This window comes from Nannospalax galili, unplaced genomic scaffold (genome assembly GCF_000622305.1).
Source record: "Nannospalax galili isolate Female #2095 unplaced genomic scaffold, S.galili_v1.0 scaffold278, whole genome shotgun sequence".
Taxonomy (NCBI): domain Eukaryota; kingdom Metazoa; phylum Chordata; class Mammalia; order Rodentia; family Spalacidae; genus Nannospalax; species Nannospalax galili.
The window spans coordinates 3,456,544-3,479,123 of record NW_008347536.1 but is presented as its reverse complement, the minus strand read 5'-3'; the positions used below and the strand labels follow the sequence as shown (position 1 = coordinate 3,479,123).

The window sequence follows — 22,580 nt, the reverse complement described above, 5'->3', positions numbered from 1 at the left end:
AACACGGATGCCTCTAGAAGTTGAACATGTATGTCTTTCACCCTGTGCACTGGGTATCAGTAAGACTCGTGTTTAGTTCCTGGCTGCTGAGAGAGAGTGATCTTGGGGAAGGTCTGAAAGAAAAGGGTAAAAGCAAACACATCCACCCAGCCCTTACTTGCTTACACCTCAAGCAAACACCTGTGCTCAGTTCATGCCAGGGTAACATCTGTCCTTGGCAGGATCTGACAGATGGAGTTACATTTCCTCCACACCCTTGGCTTCAGGCCATACTTTGGTTCCTACAGGGAAGTAAGTGATTGCTTTCACATTTGAGCTCAAGTAACCAAGGCTAATTCCCCAGTGGCTTTCCCTAAGGAACTCCAGGTATAGGTCAGGTTTTCCCTGTGGTCTGAATAAAGCAGACAACACTCTGGAAAACAAACAGTCCTAGAAACACACAAATGCATACCTGTGTGTACTTGTGTCTTCTCCTAGCAGCTTGTGGAGAAGAACCACCCAGAGTCTTGCAGCTTCTCATAGATGATAGCTTGATAACCCAAGACTCTTTGCTTCTCCCCGCCCCCTAGAAAATTCAGAAGCTGCTAACCATAAAAGTGCATATTAAGCATAAGAAATTTTACAGTTCACTGACCAAATTCAGCATGCAGTGGGTAGCTATTCCTAGAATCTTAAACTTAATTCTGGAGGTATGAAAAGGGGGCTCAGATACTCTCTCTGGGCTTCAGCCTCAAACATTTTGCCAAAAGCACACCCATGCTCTTTATTTGAAATGGCAAATAAGGGCAGGGATGTAGCTCATTGGTAGAGCACTTGCCTAGCACATTAGCAGCCCTGAGTTCAATCTCTACATTAGGTAAATATAAATTTTCACACACATATGCATATACCATATACATATACAATTAATCAAATAAATAAATAAAATATCAAATAAGCTTAGCTCCAAGGCAGGACATACTTATCTTTTGGAAATATTTGGTTTCAATGGGATCCATATAAATTGGTATATAGGGTCATCATTTCTCAATATATTATGTACCTTCCTATAGAAATCTTGGATTAAATAGCATATACTATTACCTTTTATCAAAAAACTTTAAAACATGGTGTCTCATCTGTATCCACAAGTCCTTCCAAACAAGCTCACCAATCAACCTCAAATCTATCTTCCATACTTTTGGAAGTGGTACTGCTCTAAAAAAATTAAATTTTTTCTTATTTTTTAAAATTATTTTACATGTATGAGTGTATTACCTGAATGTATGTAAGTACACCCGTATCCTACAATGTCTGAAGAGATCAGAAAAAGGTATCAAATCTCCCTGGAACTGGAGTTATGGATTGTAGTTAGCCACCATGTGGGTGCTGGGAATTGAACCCAGGTCCTCTGCAAGAGCAATCAGTGCTCTTAAGCACTGAGCCATCCCTCCAACCCCAAATTTAGTTATTTCATTCACAATATTGAGAAACTTCTTTGTAGTTTCAAAACAAAGGTAAGTTTTTAATCTTGATTTCACCTTTGTCACCTTACCACATTAGCAGTTCCTCCAGCCATCACGTAACTGCTTATGTGCCAACTCAGCAGTTGCTCCCTGTTCCCTCCTGTCTCCATGCTTTTGAAGGTGATGTCTTTCAATCAGTCCTCTGAACTTTACCTCCTTTTCCCAACCTAACAAAATGTTATTCAGCCATAAATCTAGTTTATCTGTTACAGATCTAATTCACCTATCATCTCCCTTTCCTAGGCAGTCACTCTCTCTGCAATCTAACAATAAACTGTGTTTTTACTAGAACATCCACCACAATGTACCACAAGCATTACTTTACTGTTCTCACCTTTAACAGCTAAAAGAAGCCAGAAGAAAGGGAAGAAAAAAGCGGTGGTGAAGAAGAGAAAAGAAAATAAGGGGCTAGGAGGATAATTGTCAGTAACATGCCACACAAACATGAGGACCCTAAGATCCATGTTTGGATCCATGCATGCCCATAATCCCAGCACTGGGTTGTAGACACAGGAGGATCAGGGACTTGCTAGCCAGTCAGACTCAACAATCTGTGAACTTCAGGTTCATTGACAAACCCTGTCTCAAAAATTAAGTTAGAGAAGTGCTTGAGGAAGACACCTGGTGTTGACCTCTGGTTTCAGACACATACAACATGTGAGTGTGAATCCATGTGCATATACATACACACACATATGAACATAGCTATACACACAAAAGAATAGAAGGGAACTGAGAAATAACTCTGTAAAAGGTACAATGTTACTTTGTTTAATATGTTCTTTATCGCATTTCTTGCATTATGAGATCATGAAGCAATTTTTCAGAAAAGGAAACAGACCTGGAGAGTCTAGGTTTAATTGATCTGCTCAATTAAACAACTCAGAAGTGGATCCAAAGTTGAAACTCCAGGTTCCTGACTCCAAAGCCAATTTTATTCTACTACAGATAGATTTTTGTGGAACGTGGTTTTCCAGACTCACATTTGGCCATGAATACTACCCAGAACTCCTCTCTTTACTAAAGTCCTTGCCTACTGCTTTGCTCCATCATGCATCACAATTCCAGCTTCTGGCTGTCTAGCTGTGGTTGCATATCAAAACTGTCTGTTATTAACCATCAGATGACAATGCAACCCCTAGGATTTGATCAACACCATAGTGATTATATTTTCAGAAATGTGTGTGTTGTTTCAAAAAGACTTGAGAGAACATTTTATAGACTGAGCATTCCTAATCTGAAAATCCAAAATGCCTCAAAATCTAAATCCTTTTGAATACCAATATGATGCTGAGTGGAAAAGTCCACTCCCATCCTGCAGTGGTTGGTGGTAGTCAAAACAAAGCATATTAAAAATGACCTTTAATCCATGCCTATAAGGTGCATAGGAAACAAATGAATTCCATGTTTAAGACTGGGGAATCTCATCCTGAGATGTCTCATCGTAGAGATGCAAACATTCCAAAATTCAAAATTTGAAACACTTCTGGTCCCAAGCAATTCAGACAGGCAATACCCAACCTATATAAAGCAGTGTGAAAGGATGTCATATCCAAGAGATCTGACTAGGGAAAGCGGTATAAAGAAATCTTTTTTTTTTTTTCTTTTTCAGACAATATCTCCCTGTGGCTCCAGCTGACCTGGACTTGCTATGTAGACCAGGTTGGTCTTGATCTCATAGAGATCCACCTGCCTCTGCCTCCTGAGTGCTGGGATTAAAGGCATGCACCACCATGCCCAGCTAAATAAATCTTTAATTAAAAAAAAATCCCTTACCATAAGCAGAATGAAGATCAACTTCACTTTTACTCAAGCGTTTTGGCATATTCCCTCTCATCCATCAAACAGTGACACACCAAAATCAAAGATGGTTAGAAGTCTTCCAGAAATCAAACAAGAGACAAAGACAGCTTACCAGCTCTCCAGAGTCAGAAGATACGTACTTCAGCCACAGAGGTATTGCCACTCAGTGAGCAGCTGTCATGTGCTAGAAGAACATGGTCCTTCTGAGAAGATTATGTCTAGGCCACCATCACAGCTCTCTTGATAACAGAAATACATTCAAGTTTTCTGGAGAAGTCTCAATTTCAAATACAATCTAGTATGAGACTTAAGCCAAACAATGTCTCCACCCAGGATTCAGTAGGCATAAATATAGCCTAGTTCTTCTAAAGAACCACTCCACCCACACCAAAAGGCAGGATTGGATGGTAAAGTTAAAATAAGTGACCTGAGTTCAAATATTTGTTTTGTCTGGTACTAATTCTATAACCCTGAGTAAGATACTTAACTTCTGTGCTTCCACTTCCTCTCCAGTAAAATGGGTAATTACCATCTACTTCAGAGAGTACTCCTAGCAATTAGATAAGCAAGAGAATGACACAGAGCCTGTACTCAGCAAATAATAGCTATCCTGCTTACTGCCATGTTCCGGTTACTGTGTATAGCAAGAGGAATGGAAAAGAAAGAAACCTTTTTTTTCCCCCTCTTCTAAGTTAAGAACCATAAATGATGTGTTTTACCTAATTAAATAGCATGAATACTTAACTCTCTAATCAGTTGTGCTGGATAGCTTTAGTTGTCAACTTGACACACCTGGGTAGAGGGACCCTCAATTGGTGAATTGCCTCCATTGGACTGGCCTGTGACCATGTCTGTGGGGCATCTTCTTGATTACTGAGTGAGAAAGCAGGCTGAGCAGGGGCCAGGGGAGCAAGCCAGTAAGCAGCATTCCTCCATGGCCTGTGCTCCAGCTCCTGCCTCCAGGTTCCTGCTCTAACTTCCTACCTTGGGGCCCCTGATGAACTGTGATCCAAGAAATGTAAGCCAAGTAAATCCTTTCCTCCCCAAGTTGGTATTGGTCAGAGTGTTTTGTCACAGCAATGGAGAAACAAACTAGAACATCAGTATTGATTCTTTTAAAACATTTATCTATTTTGTACATGTGGGAGGATGGGGGAATGTCACAGCAGGTGTGTAGAGGTCAGAGGATAACTATCCCACCATGTGAATCCCTAGTATTGAACTCAGGCTTGACAGCAAGCACCTTTTCCTACTGAGCCATCTCATGAGCACCAATATTGATCCTTAAATAGCTCATCACATTGCTGATTCATTGCTTTATGGTCTCTTGTCACTTTTAAATATTTCCTGAATTACTTAAACATCATTAATCATTATTATCTCTGTAGCTAATTTTCCTAAATGTTTACAACAAAGCCATTTCCAAGTATTCTTTTGTGTGGTCTAAACACTGGTCAAGCTGTGAATTTTCTATCTGTATCTAGAACTGTTTGTAATTTCCTGTATTTGTGAACAAGAGGGCAGGATACCACTAGGATACAGCAGGATGCAGGCATATTGAGTTGTCTCTTGATGATCCAAAACACAGGCTCTGGAGTCAGAATGCCTGGGTTCAAATCTGTGTTACATCTTTTATTAGCTATGTTACCTTGGACAACTTATCTGTGCTTCAGTTTCCAATGAATGGCACCAAAAAGAGTATCAGTAATAAACTGTTTTATAATTAAACAAATTCATATAGGTACAGTGTTCGGAATAATATCCAATACATCCTAAGTGCTCAATAAATGTCAGACATGACCATCATCATTCACCTGTATCAGAGGGTCCAAAAAAATCAGTCTAAAGCAATCAGATAAAATGCGACATGTTGCATTAGCTACTTGACACACCCCACACTGAGTGTAATACTTTTAAAGTAACTAAAGAAGATGAATCTCATATAACCAATGACAACTCCGAGACACGATCAATGACAGAGCCCTGCTGCATTCACAAAGTGAACCTATCTGTGGGTTTAACTCCTCAGAAATTACCTTGATCCTGTCACATAGAAACTAGTTCAATCAGAAATGGCCCCAGATAGGCATGGAGCAGGGACTCTAAAATGATGGCTCTTTGGCCAACCACTCAGCAACAGCATTTGTTTTTGCTAATTTTCATTCAATAGATGACCTCATCCAAGTCTCTCTGTAACCTTGCAAAGCAAGGACACATGGAGATTGTAGGACATGATAATAGATTAGGATTTCGGAACAGCAAAGTTCTCAAGATGCCCTTTTTGAACATGTCCCAAGATGGTAAAACTGAAACACCCCTAGCATACATCCTGAAAAATACCAAACTGAAAATACAGACCCTGTCTTCCCAAACTCAATGACTAGTCTAAAGTCAACAGAGGTAAGGAATCTGCCCTAAAGAATCTCACTTGCCACATCTATCTTCTTTCCAAGGCAGATCACTGGCAAAGAGACCCAGAGTGGTCAAAGCAGAGATCTGACTGAGCAACTTCATCTGGCCTGGGCTCCAGCCCATGCCCTCAGCCTCACAGCCATGTGTTTTAACCAAGTGAGTCAGGCAGTGGCAGGAAAGCCCAGGCGCCTGTGGCCATGAGTAATGGCCACACAAAACACATCTGTCTGATCAGAAGCTGATGGTGTCAATTTAGTTCCATCAAAAACTCACAGTAAAACAATGCAAGGGAAAAAAAGAAATCCCTGTTCACCCAGAAGCCAAGTGATGCCTTTCTTTCTTCCTCTAGCTCAGAATGCATGTATGGAACTGTTTGCTATGTCTTTCAGTGTGTGAGCATGGGCCTGCACCATTGTGCTTCTGTACATGCTGGGGTATGTCCCAGGGTCTTGTGCATGCAAAGCAAGCACTGTACCCCTGAGCTACATTCCCAACCCTGCAAATATTCCTTGATGAATTTTGTAGAAAGAAGGCCTAGGAATAATAAACCAAATCTATTTCTATTGGCAGCTACAAAGTATCTATAAAGTGTGATGTTAGGGGCTGAGGAGATGGCTCAGTGATTAAGTGCTTGCCTTGCAAGCATGAGGATCAGCGTTCCAATCCCCAAAACCTACATAAAGCCTAGGTGGGCACCAGCCTCAGAAGGCAAAGACAGGATATACCCAGAGCAAGCTAGCTAGTGAGACTAGCCATATTGGCAAGCTCTGGGTTTGGTTGAGGGACCCTGCCTCACGGAATAAGGTGGAAGAGCAATCAAGGATGATTCCTCACATCAACCTCAGGCCTTCACATTCACATACACCCATACACACACATGCAAACATGTATGTACACATACATGTATAGCACACACACATGAAAATGGAAGGAAAGGTATGATGTTAGGAAGTGCTTTCATTTTGACCATCTTTTATTTCCAACATTAATATGAGGAATGATACTTGGGAAAGTGTTTTGTGTTTACATACTTGAAGAAGTCACTGTAACCATCAGAGAGGCATTGCACTATGCTGCAGCAGACTTCATTTCAATAGAATGATTCAGTTATGCTTTCATTTATTCATTTATTGTTCAATTTCAAATACTTTGGTAAGCTCCTATTGAGTGCCAGACTCTGGATGCAGCATTAAACAACACAGTTCAAGCCCTTGGTAGCACAATCTTTTCCTACCTTAGTCTTTTTATCACATTCCTATTCCAACCACAGCTGTGTCCTCTCTCCTGTCTTCTGTGTCCTTCTACCCCCTCCAGTGCCACATTATTCAAGTAGGGTCATGTGCCTCTCCCACACTCTGCAAAAGTTCTAGCACAGGGCCATGTGCCCAAAGGGCACTAAGGAAAATTACTGCACTTTGTAACGTAAGGGGCAAGCACTGACTGAATGAAATATGTGACTTTTGGGGGATAAAATAATCTGCTTTCATTATATTTCCGTATACCTACTTTTCCAAAAATTGCCCCCAGTTTTCTCCTCCCAACATCCTAGGAGGTTCTAGATTAATAATAACAATCAAATGAGTAGAAACAACTCCACTATGAAGAATTCATGAATGATGATCAGAAGAAAAATAATGTGACGGGGTCACCAAACACTCAAAGCAACAGAAAGCAGCAACACTTTCTGACAACCTAAGTCATTTGAGTCTTGAGTGGAAAATAACCCAGAATCAGACTATTAAGACTGGGAGGAACCTCATCTGACCTAGCTCCCTAAGCGCACAAGTAAAGACCCCCAGACACGGGTGGAAGAAGAGGCCAAACCCAATTTGTACAACTTGTCTTTGGCAGATGCAGGGGTTAACGTCAAGCCATCTCATCCCAATGCAGGCCCATTTGACTCTCTCCCCAGAGCTTCCAGGAGCAGGGTGCATGCCTCCCCTTGGGACCATGGCTGCCAGTCTTCACCAGTGTGCCCGTTTGTCAAGCTGCTCCTAATGTTTCTGCCTAGAATGCCTCTGCCTGGCTTGGAGCGTCTAGAGACAGCTCTCAGCAACTCCCTGTGAAAATGAATAGCTCCTTTGAATGACAAACCTGCCTTCACACTATAAAACAGAAGTGTCCACTGCCTCTTCTATTTAGAATTGTGATTAAGGTTAAGAAATCTTAGCCACCAAATAATCCTGAATTCTTAATTTAAAAAAAAAAAAAACTTGGGGTCAAGTTCCATAGAATATTTGTATTATAATTAAGTCCTATTAAGAGTTGGATTCCACTATTTCATAGTCTGACAAAACTTTTTAACTTTCTATATATAAACATTTTAATAGCTTACACACTTGTGCACAATTCAAATAAAAAATAATATTATCTAACACTTAGTTCTTATGGTGATTCTCACAGAAGGCAGAATAGTACTATAATTTAGGTTCTGAAATGTCTCCCAGACAAACTGAATGCTTGGTGGCACTACTGGGATTCACTGGAACCTTTAGGAAGTAGGGTATAGCTGGGCATGGTCGTGCACACCTTTAATCCTAGCACTCAGGAGACAGGGGCAGACAGCTCTCTTCAAAATTAAAGTTTGTATAGTGAGTTCCAGGCCAGCTGGGGCTACAGGAAAATCCTGTTTCAAAAACGACAAAAATAAAAGTAGGAAATAGAAGGAACTTACAACCTTGAGTGCATGCACTTGGAGAGGATACCAGGACCCTAGCCCTTTCCTGTGTCTCTTTTTGTCTCCTGGTTGTCATGAGGTGTGAAGTTTCCTCTGCCACTGCCACAGTCCCACCAGTGTACTGCCTAAAAGTAACAGAGCCGACCAAACATGGGTTGAAACCACAAGCCAAAACAACTGTTTCCCTCCTTGCAAGTTGATGATGTCAAGTATTTTGTCAGAGTGATGAAAATATGACCACCATAAATAGGTTCTTTCTCTCCAGTTTACAGAAGAGGAAACCTCATCAAAGCTACCTGTGTTGCCTGAGATCGCACAGGTAATGAAGTGCATCTAGCAATGACTTTTAGGGCCCTGTTCTTCTCATTTTATAAATAAGCTTTTGATTTTCTGCACAAATTTTGCACATTGACCCGCTGAAGAGCATCCTTTTCTGTTGCTTTTGAGACATTTAGCAAGAAGTACAGGTGGACCCTGTGACTTCAGCAGCAGCCTGACAATTCTCTCTGCTGGAAAATAATGACAAAAGGGGAGCTAATGGGCTGGGCTGATAGACATTGGGGCTCACAACATGATTAACCTTTACAATGCTTTTAAGTATTTTAATTTATTCTTTGCATTCTTTTAGAAATAGTGAGATGACTCTTAACTCTGATAAGAATTCAACCAACCAAAACTATGGGTCATGTTTATGCATTTTTTAACTTATTCACAGATGTAAAGATTTGGAAAAAATATATACCAATTTTTGCATTAGTTAACTATAAGCACAGATATATTGATTTATTACTAATGGCAATTTGTATTTTTTTTCACAATTAATAAGTATAGTTTTGACAATAAGAAAGCAAACAATAAAGACTTATTTATTTATTTGTTTATTTATTTTTGGTCTTTTTGAGACAGGGTCTCCCTGTAGCCCCAGCTGGCCTGCAACACGCAGTGTAGACCAGGCTGGCCTTGAAGTCAGAGATCTGCCAGCCTCTGCCTCTCAATTGCTGGGATTAAAGGCGTGTGCCTTTATTCTGCAAAATGGGATAAAAGGTTGCCTCTCCTAGGGAGTTAAAAAGTTCAGTTACTATCAATCAGAGATTGGAAAACAGAAATTGTTCTCCAAGCCACCAGACCAGAACCTTTGCCCTGCTTCTTCTCTACCACTCTCCACTCTACCAGGATACTAATTCTACTCAAATATTAAGAAAAAAATTTGTTTTTTCATTTTATTACATTTATTTATTTGTGTGTGTGTGTGTGAGAAAGAGAGAGAGAGAGAGAGAGAGAGAGAGAGAGAGAGAAGACAGCTTGCAGGAGTCAGCTTTCTCCTGCCATGTGGGTTCTGGGACTCAAACCCAGGTAATCAGACTTGATAGCACATGCCTTTTCTCACCGAGCCATCTCACCAGCCCAGAAAACCTTTTTTACATTTAAGCTGAAATTCATATCATGAAATCTAATTTTCAAAACATCCTAAGTCCTTAAAGCCATGACGAAGCTTGCTGGAGCTGACCTGAACTGTGCCCCAGCTCCCAAGAGCACCTGCTCTTCTTTCCCATTAAGGACTCTACTATGGAGAAATATGGGAAGCTCTAAAGCAAGCAGCACATCCTATCTGCCCCACCCCCCACCCACACAGGCACTCCCTTTTTGAAAGAGTGACAACCCCATTAATACCAAGTTACTTTTCAGGTAAGTTGGATTGGGGGAAAGTGCAGTTTCTCCTTGTGTACTATTTATTCAAAAACTTCTTTGTAAGACAGGTGATGGCATACTTTCCAGCCAAGACAGCTCACCCTAAGGCCCTTGCCCAAGGAGGAGCACCCCTGGCTGCATCATGGGTATGAATGATAGGGCCCAGGCTGCCTTGCTCTGCCTCACTTTCTATAGTGCAACAGATCCCTGTGCACAAGGTGCTAATTCATTCATTCCACAAATGTTTACTGAGCAAAACCTGGAAAAGGCCTCTTAGGGAACAGTGAGATCATTCACAAGCCAACGGTCAGGTCTAACGGATCAGATGTGGACAATTGATCTTTCATTAGACCCCCAAACCATTTCTAGGATAAAGCACACAGAGCCCCTGCCACACCCAGGCAGTAGCAACTGCAAGGATAAGGCAGGCCTTCTGGAACAAAACTTCTGTTAAGAGGGGCCAGGGCCAGCACTGGTTCCCTCAGAATGATGGATGCCCTAGCTATAAATGCCAATAGGACCTCTAAGCTGCTTCCATAGGCATCTGGTACTTAGTAAGAGTTCAGTTAATAGCTGTCAGATGGCTGGTTGGTTGGTTGGTTTTTTCTTACTCAGCTTATCGTTTACTAAGGGAGCACAAAGGAAGTGGAAAGATTTTAGTATTAGAAACTAGATTTGAATCCCAGCTGGACTACTTTTTAGCTATGTTAGAATTAGAGAAGCAATCTTTCCCAGCCTCGGCTTCTCATTTATAAAATGGAATGCAGTGTACTGCCCTCCAGTAGCTTTGAAAGAATTAAGGACACATGCAGAACAGAGTCTAGTCCATAATAAATGTCCAAAAAGAAGCAGTCAGCACTAGTCTACCCCCTTCCCCGTGCCTTCTCTTTGTCCTGTGCTCTCTTGGTGGGTCACACAATCCAGTTTCACCTGGCTATCACACCAGGAGTGAGGTGGGGCAGAACTGCGGAGATGAAGGAAGTTGGTTGGGGGAGGGAAGTGTGTGCTGTTAGAGAGCTACAGAAACTGACTAATGACCACAGCTACTTTCAGCCACCCTGCTCTGCCTGGCTGTTCCACCTAGCTGACAGCAGGGACCACATACTAGCCAGGGATGGGCAGGAAGCTGGACAGCAGGTTGAACCCATCCAGGACCCCAATGTCTGCCTGAATCCCGCAGGGTTTGGTCTGTACGCGGCTGCTAGGCTATAGGGTTCGCAGGCTAGGCTTCCATCCCAACCCGGAGCCCTAGAAGTTGCTCTCGGTGGAAATAAGAACTCTTCACTGACGCAGTAAGTGGAGCCCCTCACAGCCAAAGGGGACTTACACAGGGAGGAGAAAGGAAAGGGAAGAGGGAGGAGGCACCGGGAGAGCAGAGAGACCCACTTCCTACCCGCTGGTGGAGCCCTAAGTCTCACAAGCTGAAGCAGTAGGTTTTGCACTGAAAGATGGTCACTCCCACCAGTGTGATTTATAGCTCCATACGAGAGGTCTGGCTGGGTGGAGGGGAAATTTTTCCAAAACAAATTTGCTGATTTTCAAAATAGAGTTCACCAGCCCCTTAACTGCCCCTCCCTTCGCCCCACCTGTGGCGAGGACTCGGCCTTTCCTCACCTCTGGGTCAGTTCTCTGCAGCCAGGTCCTGCTGCGGCGAGCTCCAGGCCTGCGATGAGTCCTTGAGAGCCCCCCCGCCCCCGCCAGTCGCGACCGCCCAGCCAGACCTCTGATTTTGAACTATACGTGGACCCCCGGAGGCGTGGGCAGCAGAAGCGGCTCTAGAATAAGCGAGAAGCAGGATGCCAACACCGCTCACAGTTTAGAGTTCAGATAGTCGCAATAAAAAAAGAGAAAGAAAAAGAAAAACAAACAACTCTACATCGTCTCCCTCCTTCCACACTGGCACCCAGAGCCCAGACCCCGAAAGTTGCCCAGGTAAGACGACCAGTGGGCAGAAAAGCCAGAACCAGACGCGAGCTGCAGTCCAGGAGGCAGGTCTCCGCCCGCCTCAACCTCCCCCTGCTGATGCTCCGAACCCCGCGCCCCGGCGTCGCGTGTTACCTTGCTCCGAGCCGGGCACCGGGGGCCACGGCTCCCGGGACTGCGAGCTGGCAGAGGGCTGCGCCGCCCAGGTGTCCCCGGCCGGGTCCGTCCTTACAGGGCGGGTAGAGCCGAGGGAGGTGCGGGGCCTTCCCGAGCACAGCCGCCCCGCCTCCTGCCCGGCCGCCCTGGCTGCCGCCCCCTTCTGCGCTTCCCTAGTGCTCCCTTCCTGGCCCCTTTCCCCACTTGTCCACCAAATAATTGAATTTTTGTCCAAATAAAGAAAGTAGCACCTTAAAAAAAAAAAAAAAAAGGCTGTTCCTTAAGGGCAGCAGAGCCCCTCCATCTGAAAAGTTGGGATGCCAGGAAAAATGGTGATATGGTGCTTCAGAATATGGTAAGTTGCTTTAACCCCGAACATGAAGAGCTAAGATTAAAACGATGTGATGCTTTAAAAGTAGTACAGTCAGATGTGGTGACCCATGTCCAGCAGTTTGGAAGGCCTGAGGTAGGAGGATCACCATGAGTTCAAGACCAGCCTCTGTTAGAATGTAGGACCCTATCTTAAAAAAGAAAAGGCATGTTAGAAGTATATAATACCGGGGCAGCGAGATGGCTCAGCGAGAGATACTTGAGGCACAATTCGGGGAAGCTCTGAGTTCGATTCTCCATCCCTCCATGGACAGAGAGAATAAGATGCCCTGAGAGCTATTCTCTGGCTTCCACCCTTGCTCACACATAATAATAAATTAGAATATTTAAAGTCTCTAATACAGTAATGTCTGGATAAACAATGATCCAGACAGAATGCCTGGGCCACCCAGTGGGTGTGCAGACTGGTGTGTTCCTGAAGGCTCTGGCTGAGGGTGCAGCTGTGAAGGCAAAATTGTGTATCCTGGCCAGTTTCTTTTTTTCTTGTTACTGAGAATGGGAGCCAGCCCAAGCAAACTTGTGATCCCCAAGTCCTGCTCCTTCTTCCTCATCTCGGAGTATTGTCCATCCAGCTGAGGTTGCACCAAGGTCTGCTTTTGCTTCTGAAATTCTGTCCACAATGCACAGCTCCAGGCTGTCACCCTCAGCAGCCTGCAGAGTTCCCTTAATCGTTTAGAAGACTTTGACTCAAGACAAATCAGATCTGTCTTCCCTGCAAGAAAGAATTTCAGCATGAGCCAGGATGAAACAGAGCTGGAGTTTAATCAAAAAACAGAAAAGCACACAGGAAAAGAATAAAACACAGCTGAAAGTGTGACTGTAGTGTCTGTGGTATGTAGGATTATGGAAGCTTCTGGAATTTCATTGCCAAACAGGATTCCAAGGGACTCTCCCCTACTCTGTCTCTATTCTCCCTTTTCCATAACTCCAGAGGTGCTTGGATGGGATTACAATCTGATAAAATAAAACCAGAAGCCACTAGGGTTGCGTAAGAGGTTTCTGGAGACAGTCCTAGAAGATTGCAGGTTGACAGGAAAAGAGAAAGATCTAAAGCAAATGTTGTGTTGTAATTCTTGATTTTCATCTGGAAAGAAGCTTCCAGCAGCTCTAGGGTGAGTAGGTCCTCTCCCCATCTCCCCACAATTTCCTGTCATTCTATCCTGCCTCAAGTCCATTCTGTACTGTGAACCAGGCCTGGGAGTCCTTTAAGGAGGATATTCTGGCTTTATCCCACCTTTGAAGAGTTTCATGAGCCCTGTGAGAGAGCACTCAAGTTGCAAAAGAGTGCTCACTCACTAGGACTTTAAAGAGGAAAATTTGTGCTATAGTGGGTGTTCAAAATGCCACCTACATTCCTGGAGGATGGGCATAATAAAAGATAAAGTACAAATGTGACCAAGGTCATTGTTAAAGGAGGGAGACACAGGTGAACACCATAACATGCCACAGCTATTACCATGGTGACAGTGAGGCAGAGAGCTGAGGAGATTGGGAAAATAGCCATGCCTGCCCTGCTGATAGCTGCTGGTAATGATTTTAAATGAGGGCGTGGCACGATGTTTTCAGTGCCTCATTGCTGTTGCTGATGACACCTGCCTGGTTAGCTTTTTCCTGCCCCTCTCCAGCCCTAGATGGCAGGCCCTGGTCTGCTCACCTGTGGAAGCCTCTCATCACCTGCACAGGGCACTGAAGGAACTCAACCCCTGCTATGCCCAGTGTCACTTTTGTCCTGGAAAGAAACAGGATGTCAGACTGCTAGAGAAGGGCACAGAATCCCCATTTCAGAATCTGGGTCAGGCAGCTGGGGGAGAAATTGTGAGACAATGTCTTCTTGGGGTGCAGAAATTAAAGGCTAGAGCTCTGAAATCAAATGGCTGAGGCCTAAATGCTCATTCCCATCAGTGTCCAATAAAACCTTGCACCAATTACTCAGCCTCTCTGTGCCTCAATTTATTTGTTAAAATTACAATAAACCAGGCCTAATGGTGCAGGCCTGTAATCCTAACTACTTGGGAAGGCTAAAGCAGGAAGATCACAAGTTCAAGGGCTGCCTGAGCTACAGAATGAATTCAAGCAAAGTGCAGGCAACTTAGCAAGACTCTCAAAAAAAAAAAAAAGTAGAAAACAAGGCTAAGGAGATGGCTCGGTAGAGACCACTCACCTAGCATTAATGATACTCTAGTATCACTAATCCCCAATATCCAAACAAACGAAAAGATAACAATTATGCTCTTCTCTCTGCCTAAGAGAGGTAAAATAAGAAAATGCATGTGCCTTGCATATGATAAGTGCAGAATAAGCCTTAGTTAACACGATCCTATCATAATTTAACACATATAGAGAGAGAAGGATGTGTAATCCCAGAAGAAACCTAAAATTAAGGGTAAAGGTTGGTTCTGGTTCCATGAAAACTGAGTAGGACAGAACAGAAGTGAGCTTAGGAACTACAGTTGGAACATGGGCCCAGAGGGCTTCTCGATTTGGTTGTGGGTTATCTAATTAAGGATAAAATGGTGGAATCACTATGGAACTGAAGTAAAATGAAGCATTGTTTGCAAGACCTCTTATGGCACTCTGAGCTGACCCTCCTGGAGGGGTGAATGGCTGCTGCTTCCAATAAGAATCTGGAATTTACCCCCAACCTCCCTCAGCTGTGACTTTGTGGAGTCACACTGCTAAATTGTTGAGTTTTATCAGCTAGTTAGTAGGTAAATGCTTATTAGGGGGATGAGGTAGGTATGAGTCCTTCAGACTTAAAGTAGTCCCCTTTCTTTTTCTGATACAAGAAACCTTCCCCATGCATCACGGCCTGGGAGAAATGTCATCAGATTTTGTCCTTCTACAATGAATGAAGTTAGTTCTTGTAACCTCTCCAACTCTCAAGGCATAGTCCTCAATCAGTTTTTTGGCACTGGTTTCCTTTTGTCTTTATAGTTAGTTGCTGTGCTATGAGAAATATCTCCCATAGGCTCCAAGTATTTGAACACTTGATCTCTGTTCATGGCACTGTTTGTGGAAGTTTAAGTAGAGCCTTACTGAGAGAAACATTACTAGGGGTGAGCTTCGAGAGAGCATAGCCCTGCTCCACTTACAGCTTGCCCTCTCTCTCTGCTTCCTGTGTGTTCTTGGGGACACGAGCGTTCAGCTTTGTGCTTCAGCTGCCTCTGTTGCCATGCCTCCCCACCATGATGGACTCTTACCCCTCTGGAACCATGTACCAAATAGGTTTCTTTCTACGAGTTGCCTTGTTGTTTTATGACAGCAACAGAAAATTAACTAATACAGTCGCCATGGGATCTGCCACTTCCCATTAGTTTTAGAGCTTGCTTACTTCTGTACGGGGGAAATGGAACCTGAGTTCAAATCCCAAGAAACTACATAAATGCAGACACAGTAAAGGGCTTGTCTGTAATCCTAGTGATCCTACAGGGAGATGAGTGGCAGAGACAAGGAGAATCCCACAGACTCTTGGCCGGATGGCCTGGCATGTACAACAGAAAAGCAACAAGAGACCCTTTCTCAAACAAGGGAAAAGGTGGGAACCAAGACATAAGGCTGTCCTCTGACTTCTACACACATGCTGTGGCACCCGCATACCTGCATACACATGCACAAAGGTGTGTGCACACACATATACTTACACATTGTACACATACACACAGAGATAATTTTTTTAACACTCTTCCACTTCAAGAACCCTTTCTCTCACTTGTATTTCTTCTCACCACTTGCAGCCTTCCCCTACACCATCTCTAAAAAACACAACTTGTACACCGTGGGCACTCAGTAACTGATTGCTGAGTTGCTTTGGCAGGCAGGGGTCCCATAGAAGTTGTGTTAAACAGGACAGCACTTTCACCACTACAGAAAAGCAAAAGAGCTTTCCTTTAAAATGCATGACTTTGTCTTTATGCTATGTGCAGTTACAACTTCTTACCCACTAAAAATTGTAGATATTGTTGAAATGATGCATAATTACATCTGGTATGGGAATGCAGTATGATTACTTATAGCAGTGGGTATCAAATGTACAGCATTTAGAACAGAATTTAGTCATGGTTCTGGGTTACCAAGGCATCTGGGTTTTCTAAATGATTTGTAAATGCTACACATCTTTTTAGGCTTTTAGAAATAAAAAACTTTGTCCTTGAATCACATCATGTTAGCAATCTTTCTGCAGCCTTTAATAATGCCTAGCATTTCTACAGGCTTTTGTATTTTTCAAAAGCCCTTCACTTTGATTATCTTCTTTGATCTTTACATCAACCCTAAGATGTGCTTAGGGAAGCTATTACTATCTGCATTTCACAGATGAAGATGGAAGTTTGAAAGGATCTGGCCCTTTAGCCTTGGCCAAATGAAATGAAGGAACTAACTCTGATACCCACAAAGATTATGGTATCATTATCATCTTTGTGAGCAATAAGCATGAACAGATGTGCATCAATTTATTCTCATGTATACACATTCTCATACCTTCATAGTTATTATCCCTCTCAAGCATGATGCACAACAACCATTATTTACTGCTACAGTGACTTCCATCTGTGCATATCAACATAAATTCTAGCATTAATTACATATTTCTAAATCTTTAGATTTACTCTGTATTTTTGTTTCTATGTTTTTATTTATGTGTGTGCATGCATACATGTGTGCACGTGACCCCGGAGACCAGAAAAGGGCATCAGATCCCCTGGACCAGGAGTTACAGGCAGTTGTAAGCCTCCAGGCTTGGGTGCTAGGAACCAATCTCTGGTTCTCTGCAAGAGCTGCAAGTGTTCTTAACTGTCAAGCCATCGCTCCAGCCCTTCTATCAGTGTTGTATAACATGATTTTTCTTATTTTGTTAGGCTGAAAAAAAAATGTTACTTAGAAAAAAATAGACCTCTTCTTAAGAGGTAGCTAGAATGATCAAATACAGACAGAAAACAGAATAGTGGTTATGGTAAGGTTAGAGGGCATAATAAGAACTTGGTAGTTAATAGGTACAGAACAGAATGGAATGAGATGCTGAAAAGTTTTTGAAACTGGCTGGTGGTGATGGTTTTAGAAATATAAATGTAAACACCACAGAGTGGGACATTTAAAAATAGCTAAAATGGGAAATTTTATGTTCTGTATATTTTACCGTAACAATAAAAAAGACATCTTCTTCCAATATGAGTCTCTTTAGTAGATGTATATCATAACTCAGGACTTCTTATTTATTGTTGAAATTCATCTTATTTTAGAGCCCCTCTGTGCTTACAGTAGAAGACAGTGAACTGCGTAGAACTCTACTATTCTTTGTTAGTAACAAAAACGGGATTGAGGTCAGCAAGATTCCAGCAGATTATCATAGCTATAGCTCACTAATGGCTTCCTGCCAAGTACTTGACTAACTGTTCTTATGTCTATTATTCCATATAATTAGTTCAAAGAGATTACAAATAAGAAACCTAGCTATATGATGGGTGGGTTACTTGCCAAGGCTACACAGTCTGCACTGTCAAAGTGGTAGCCATTCCATTGTACATAGAAATGTGATCAGCCTGGATTGTGATGTACTATAAGTGCAAAATATATAATACCTCATCAATAACACTTGCATTTAATCCATGAAGAAAAGATATTTGGAACATACTGAATTAAATAAAACATTCTCAAAATGAATTTTATCTGTCTGTTTACTTCCTAGTATCTTCCTAGTATATTAATTAAAAATTTTTAAATCAAATACGTGGCTGTGGTGGTTTGAATGAGAAATGTCCCCCAGAGGCTCAAGTAATTGAACACTCGGACAGCAACTGTTGGCTGTGCTTTGGAGGTCATGGCATCTTTAGGAAGTACAGCCTTGCTGAAGGAAGTATATCACTGGGGTAGGCGATGGAATTTATAACCTCACCCAATTTCCAGTTTGCTCTCTCTGCTTCTGTTTGTAGTTGAAGATTTGATCTCTCAACTTCCTGCTCCAAAGCCCCACTGTCCTCTCCTGTCATTATGGACTCCCCCTCTAGAACTGTAAGTCAAAATAAATTCCTCTATAAATTGCTTTAGCTGTGGCATTTTATCACAGCAACAGAAAGATAATCCAGCTGCTTCCCTTATGTCTCTATTGGACAGAGTACCCAAGCTCTCTGCCTCAGTTCTCCAACTTGAGAGAAGGGGCATTAACTCCTGCTTCCCATTGTCTCAGTGGCACATTCTCCATTTACCTCCTTTGGCAGCATCATGTCATGTCCAGAGCAGGCTTTGTGAGATGCCATGTAAAGGACGGGACAGACATACCGAAAGAGCTAGCCTCTGTTACTCTGTTTTAGAATTCAGAACACCGTAGTTAGAAAATGCATTGCAGCTACTGACTGGGAATGTTATTCTCTGTCCTTTTTCACATATGAAGCAATGTTTTTCTTTTTAACCTTTTGGTTAGCATACAAAAAGAGGGTTTCATTGTGAAATTTGCATATTTATGTATAAATATACACACAGAGATCTCACTATACTCTGTTCTCTTGCCCATACCACTGCCTGCCCATCCCTCATCCACCTCATGCTGGTCTACTTCCACCCCTCAAATAGTTCCCTCTTCTGCTTTAACAACACACGTATTCCATGACCCTCTTGCTACCAGAATTTTGGTAGCCCTTTCTGGTCACCAGATAATGCAGGGGGAAACAGGGTCCCCTTTAGGGTTCTCAGTCTCATTAATAAAAGAATTTAAGAATGGAGTCAAATGGAAGCTTTAGGGAAATTTTATTAGAGTTTAAAGAATAACTGTAAATCACAGCAGCAGCAGCCTAGAGGAGAAGAGGGGAGAAGAAAAAAGCCATGTCCCACTTTAGGCAGTGCCACCCTTGGGCAGGCTAAGCACATTCCCGCAAGGTCTCTATGTTCAGTCCCTGCCTCCAGATGCCTGCCCTGCTTAAATTCCTGCTTTGGCTACCTTCAGTGCCTGTCACCTGGAAGAGTAAGATTAATAAACCCTTTTCTAAAAGTTAGTTTTAGTCAGTTTTATCACAGCACTGGGGAAGTAAACTAACATGAGCCTCATATACCCTAGCTCAAAATCCCAGGTTTTAAGAATTTGTGATTTGGGAGGACTGGAGAGATGGCTCAGTGTCAAGAGTACTTAGTGTTCTTGAGAGGACCCAAGTTCAGTTCCCAGCACCCACATTAAACAGCTCACAACAGCCTATAACTCCAGTTCCAGGGCATCCAATGCCTCTGGCATCTAGGGGTATTGCACTCACATGCACATACTCACACACAGACACACACACATAATTTAAAATAATGTTTTTTTAAAATAATTTATGATTTTTAAGGTAATCATTCTCTGAAATTTGGTATTTAAATTCATTGAAGTCATCATATCAATTCTTTCATGGGCTTTAAAGGATTTAAATGTATGAAACACTCAAAGCTTCCTGAAAATTGTTCTTACTTGTGCAGAAAAAAATCAGTTACAGTGTTTTGCCCTCTGCATCAAACTCCAAGTGAAAGAGGAGAAACATTTCTCATTTAGTTTAGTTTTGTGATTGTGTATATTTATTGTACATTGTACTGTTACATAAGGACTTTTTTGTTGTTGTTGTCTTTTTGAAGCAGGAGCTCCCTGTAGCCCCAGCTGTCCTGGAACTCACTATGTAAACCAGGCTGGCCTTGAACTCACAGAGATCCGCCTGCCTCTGCCTCCCAAGTGCTGGGACTACAGGCATATGCCACCATGCCTGGCTCACATAAGGACATTTTAGTACCAGTGTATAGTAGACATTGGCATATTTCCTGTACCTTCCTCCCTCCTCTTTTCCTTCCATCTTCCCATTCATCTCCTTTGTCCCCTGGATAGTTTTGCTTCTGATTTCATGTCCTATATTCATATATAGTTTTATGTACATATGGTATAGGACCCACAAATAAGACAGGAAGAGAAAGGAGGGTGGAACAAAGGGAACAAGGGAGGGAGGGCACAAAAAAAAAAAAAAAAGAGTTTCACCCAACTGCCCAGATTATCCATAGCAAAGGTAAAGAATCTCTGCTTTGTATGAGCACCTCGGGGGGGCAGTTAGTACCCAAGGGAAGACTCTTCCTGACCACATTGGCACATCAGCTGGAACGGGTTAGAAAAGCAACTACAGGTTCTATCTAAGGCATTCTGAAGTGGAACCCTAAGATGATTCCATGCAGTCTTAGTTTCTCAGCCTTCCAGGTGATTCTGGGACACATGAGTTTGAAAGACATTGAACTATTAAAAACAGTAGTAAATTGAAACTGAGGAATATTGGGGTTGCTGAAGACCACTTAATTACTAAGTGTTGATAAATATTAATAATATTTCTTATTTCCTCAGCATTGGTTAAAATACCTGAATGGCTGCTCCCTGGGCCCGCAGGACACACAGGCCTCTCTCCAACCTGAAGGCTTCTCTCTCTGGGGTAAGTCAATCTTGCCCTCCACGCCTTGATTCCCCCAGCCTCACTCACCCTCCCATCTGCCCCGCTGGTCTCTCCTCCTAGCCTGGGCCCTGTCCCATTCCTTGTCTTGGCGCCCAAGACACCTGGGGAACCACCACTGCTTCTTCCAGATCCTGTGCATCCAGACCAACTCGGTTCCTTCTCGGGTACCCAGTGGTACTCTGGGCCTGGCCCCATCCTCACCTCCATGTGCCTCCCTGGGTCTGCACAACCCTTCAGCCTCTTTCCTGGAGGCCAGGGCTGACCTTTCCTCTTCGTGGTCCTTTGCATCCAGACCAACCCAGCTCCTCAGTGCAGTCCCCAGGGGCCCTTGGTGCCGTCTCCTGCCCCCATCTTCCTTTGCATCTCTGGGTGGCACAGCCACCAGGTGCCCTAGACCAGCATCTTTCCTGGGTCCGGCTCCCAAGCCAGTCCAACCCCCTAATTCCTGAGGCGAAGTCTATCCTGGAGGGATCCAGACCTTAGGAGAAAGCCTGAGAGCATCTGATCCTCATATGACTTGGGCCTCTGTGGGAACTCCTGAAGACAAAAGCATTCTGGCCACTCCAATATAAAATCACAAGAAAGAACTGGAAGCTTAGAGGAACCAGCTTTTCATGTCCAAAAAGTAAAAAACAAACACACATAAAGTTCACAAAAAGAAGCAGACCTAAACTTGAAGGCTTGAGTCTCACACAAGAGTCAGAAACTACAAAAGAAATTCACATGTCAAAAATCACAGAGAAAAAAACAACATGAAAAACCAAAATACCATATCGCCACCAAATACCAATAGTCTTCTAGAGGAGTACAATGAGAATGCTCTAGAGATAATGCAGGACATGGAGCTCAAAAGAAGAACTATAAACATGATAAAAGAATTCAGTGAATTTAAAGAACACACAAACAAATCAAAGAACTGAAGGAAGTTAGGGATAAACTTCTGAATGAATTCAGAAAAAAAGCTAGAAATATTGAAGACTACTCAGGCTGAAATAAAGAAGGAAGTGAAACACTCAGTAAGCCAATTAGAAATGATAGGAGAAAGCCTCAACAACAGGATGAATGAAATGGAATACAGTATCAAGACTGGAAGATAAAGTGGAAGAATTAGACCACTCAAGCAAAGATTATGAAAAATTTAAGAAATCACAAGAATGGAATATGCAGGAACTGTGTGACACCATAAAAAGACCAAACTTATGAATCATAGGCATACAGGAAGGAGAAGAATCCCGAGATAATGGCATGGACCAGATCTTCAACAGAATCATGGAAGAAAATTTCCCAAAATTAAAGACATGCCCATACAAATATAAGAAGCATATAGAACACCAAACAGACAGGACCAGAAAAGAAACTCTCCATGGCACATCATAGTAAAAACACTAAACGTACAAAACAAAGAGACAACACTGAAAGCTGCAAAAGAGAAACAACAAGTCACATATGAAGGAAAACCCATTAGGATTACAACTGACTTCATAAAAACTTCTATGAAAGCCAGAAGAGCCTGGACCAAAGTATTCCCAGTTTTAAATGACCACAGATGCCAACCCAGACTACTATACCCAGCCAAAATGTCTATTA

General features: G+C 42.6%; 1 protein-coding gene and 1 long non-coding RNA gene across 13 annotated transcripts in view; one reads left to right on the top strand and one right to left on the bottom strand.

Moving 5' to 3' along the window:
- Positions 1 to 12,383, bottom strand: part of Sytl2 (synaptotagmin like 2) — a 117,691-nt gene extending 105,308 nt beyond the window's left edge. For 3 of the 12 annotated variants that reach the window (XM_029568823.1, XM_029568826.1, XM_029568825.1), the window contains exon 1: positions 12,145 to 12,381. The gene's annotated coding sequence lies outside the window, so the exon portion shown is untranslated. Of the gene's footprint in view, positions 1 to 3,420; positions 3,641 to 12,144 lie in introns of those variants that run through there. The other 9 variants (XM_029568822.1, XM_029568820.1, XM_029568827.1 and 6 more) reach the window with 7 other exon arrangements.
- Positions 11,048 to 22,580, top strand: part of LOC115072208 — an 18,337-nt gene continuing 6,804 nt past the window's right edge. The window contains exons 1-4 of the long non-coding RNA XR_003851277.1: positions 11,048 to 11,378; positions 11,712 to 12,018; positions 18,480 to 18,558; positions 20,888 to 20,972. This is a non-coding gene — a long non-coding RNA (uncharacterized LOC115072208). The remainder of the gene's footprint in view (positions 11,379 to 11,711; positions 12,019 to 18,479; positions 18,559 to 20,887; positions 20,973 to 22,580) is intronic.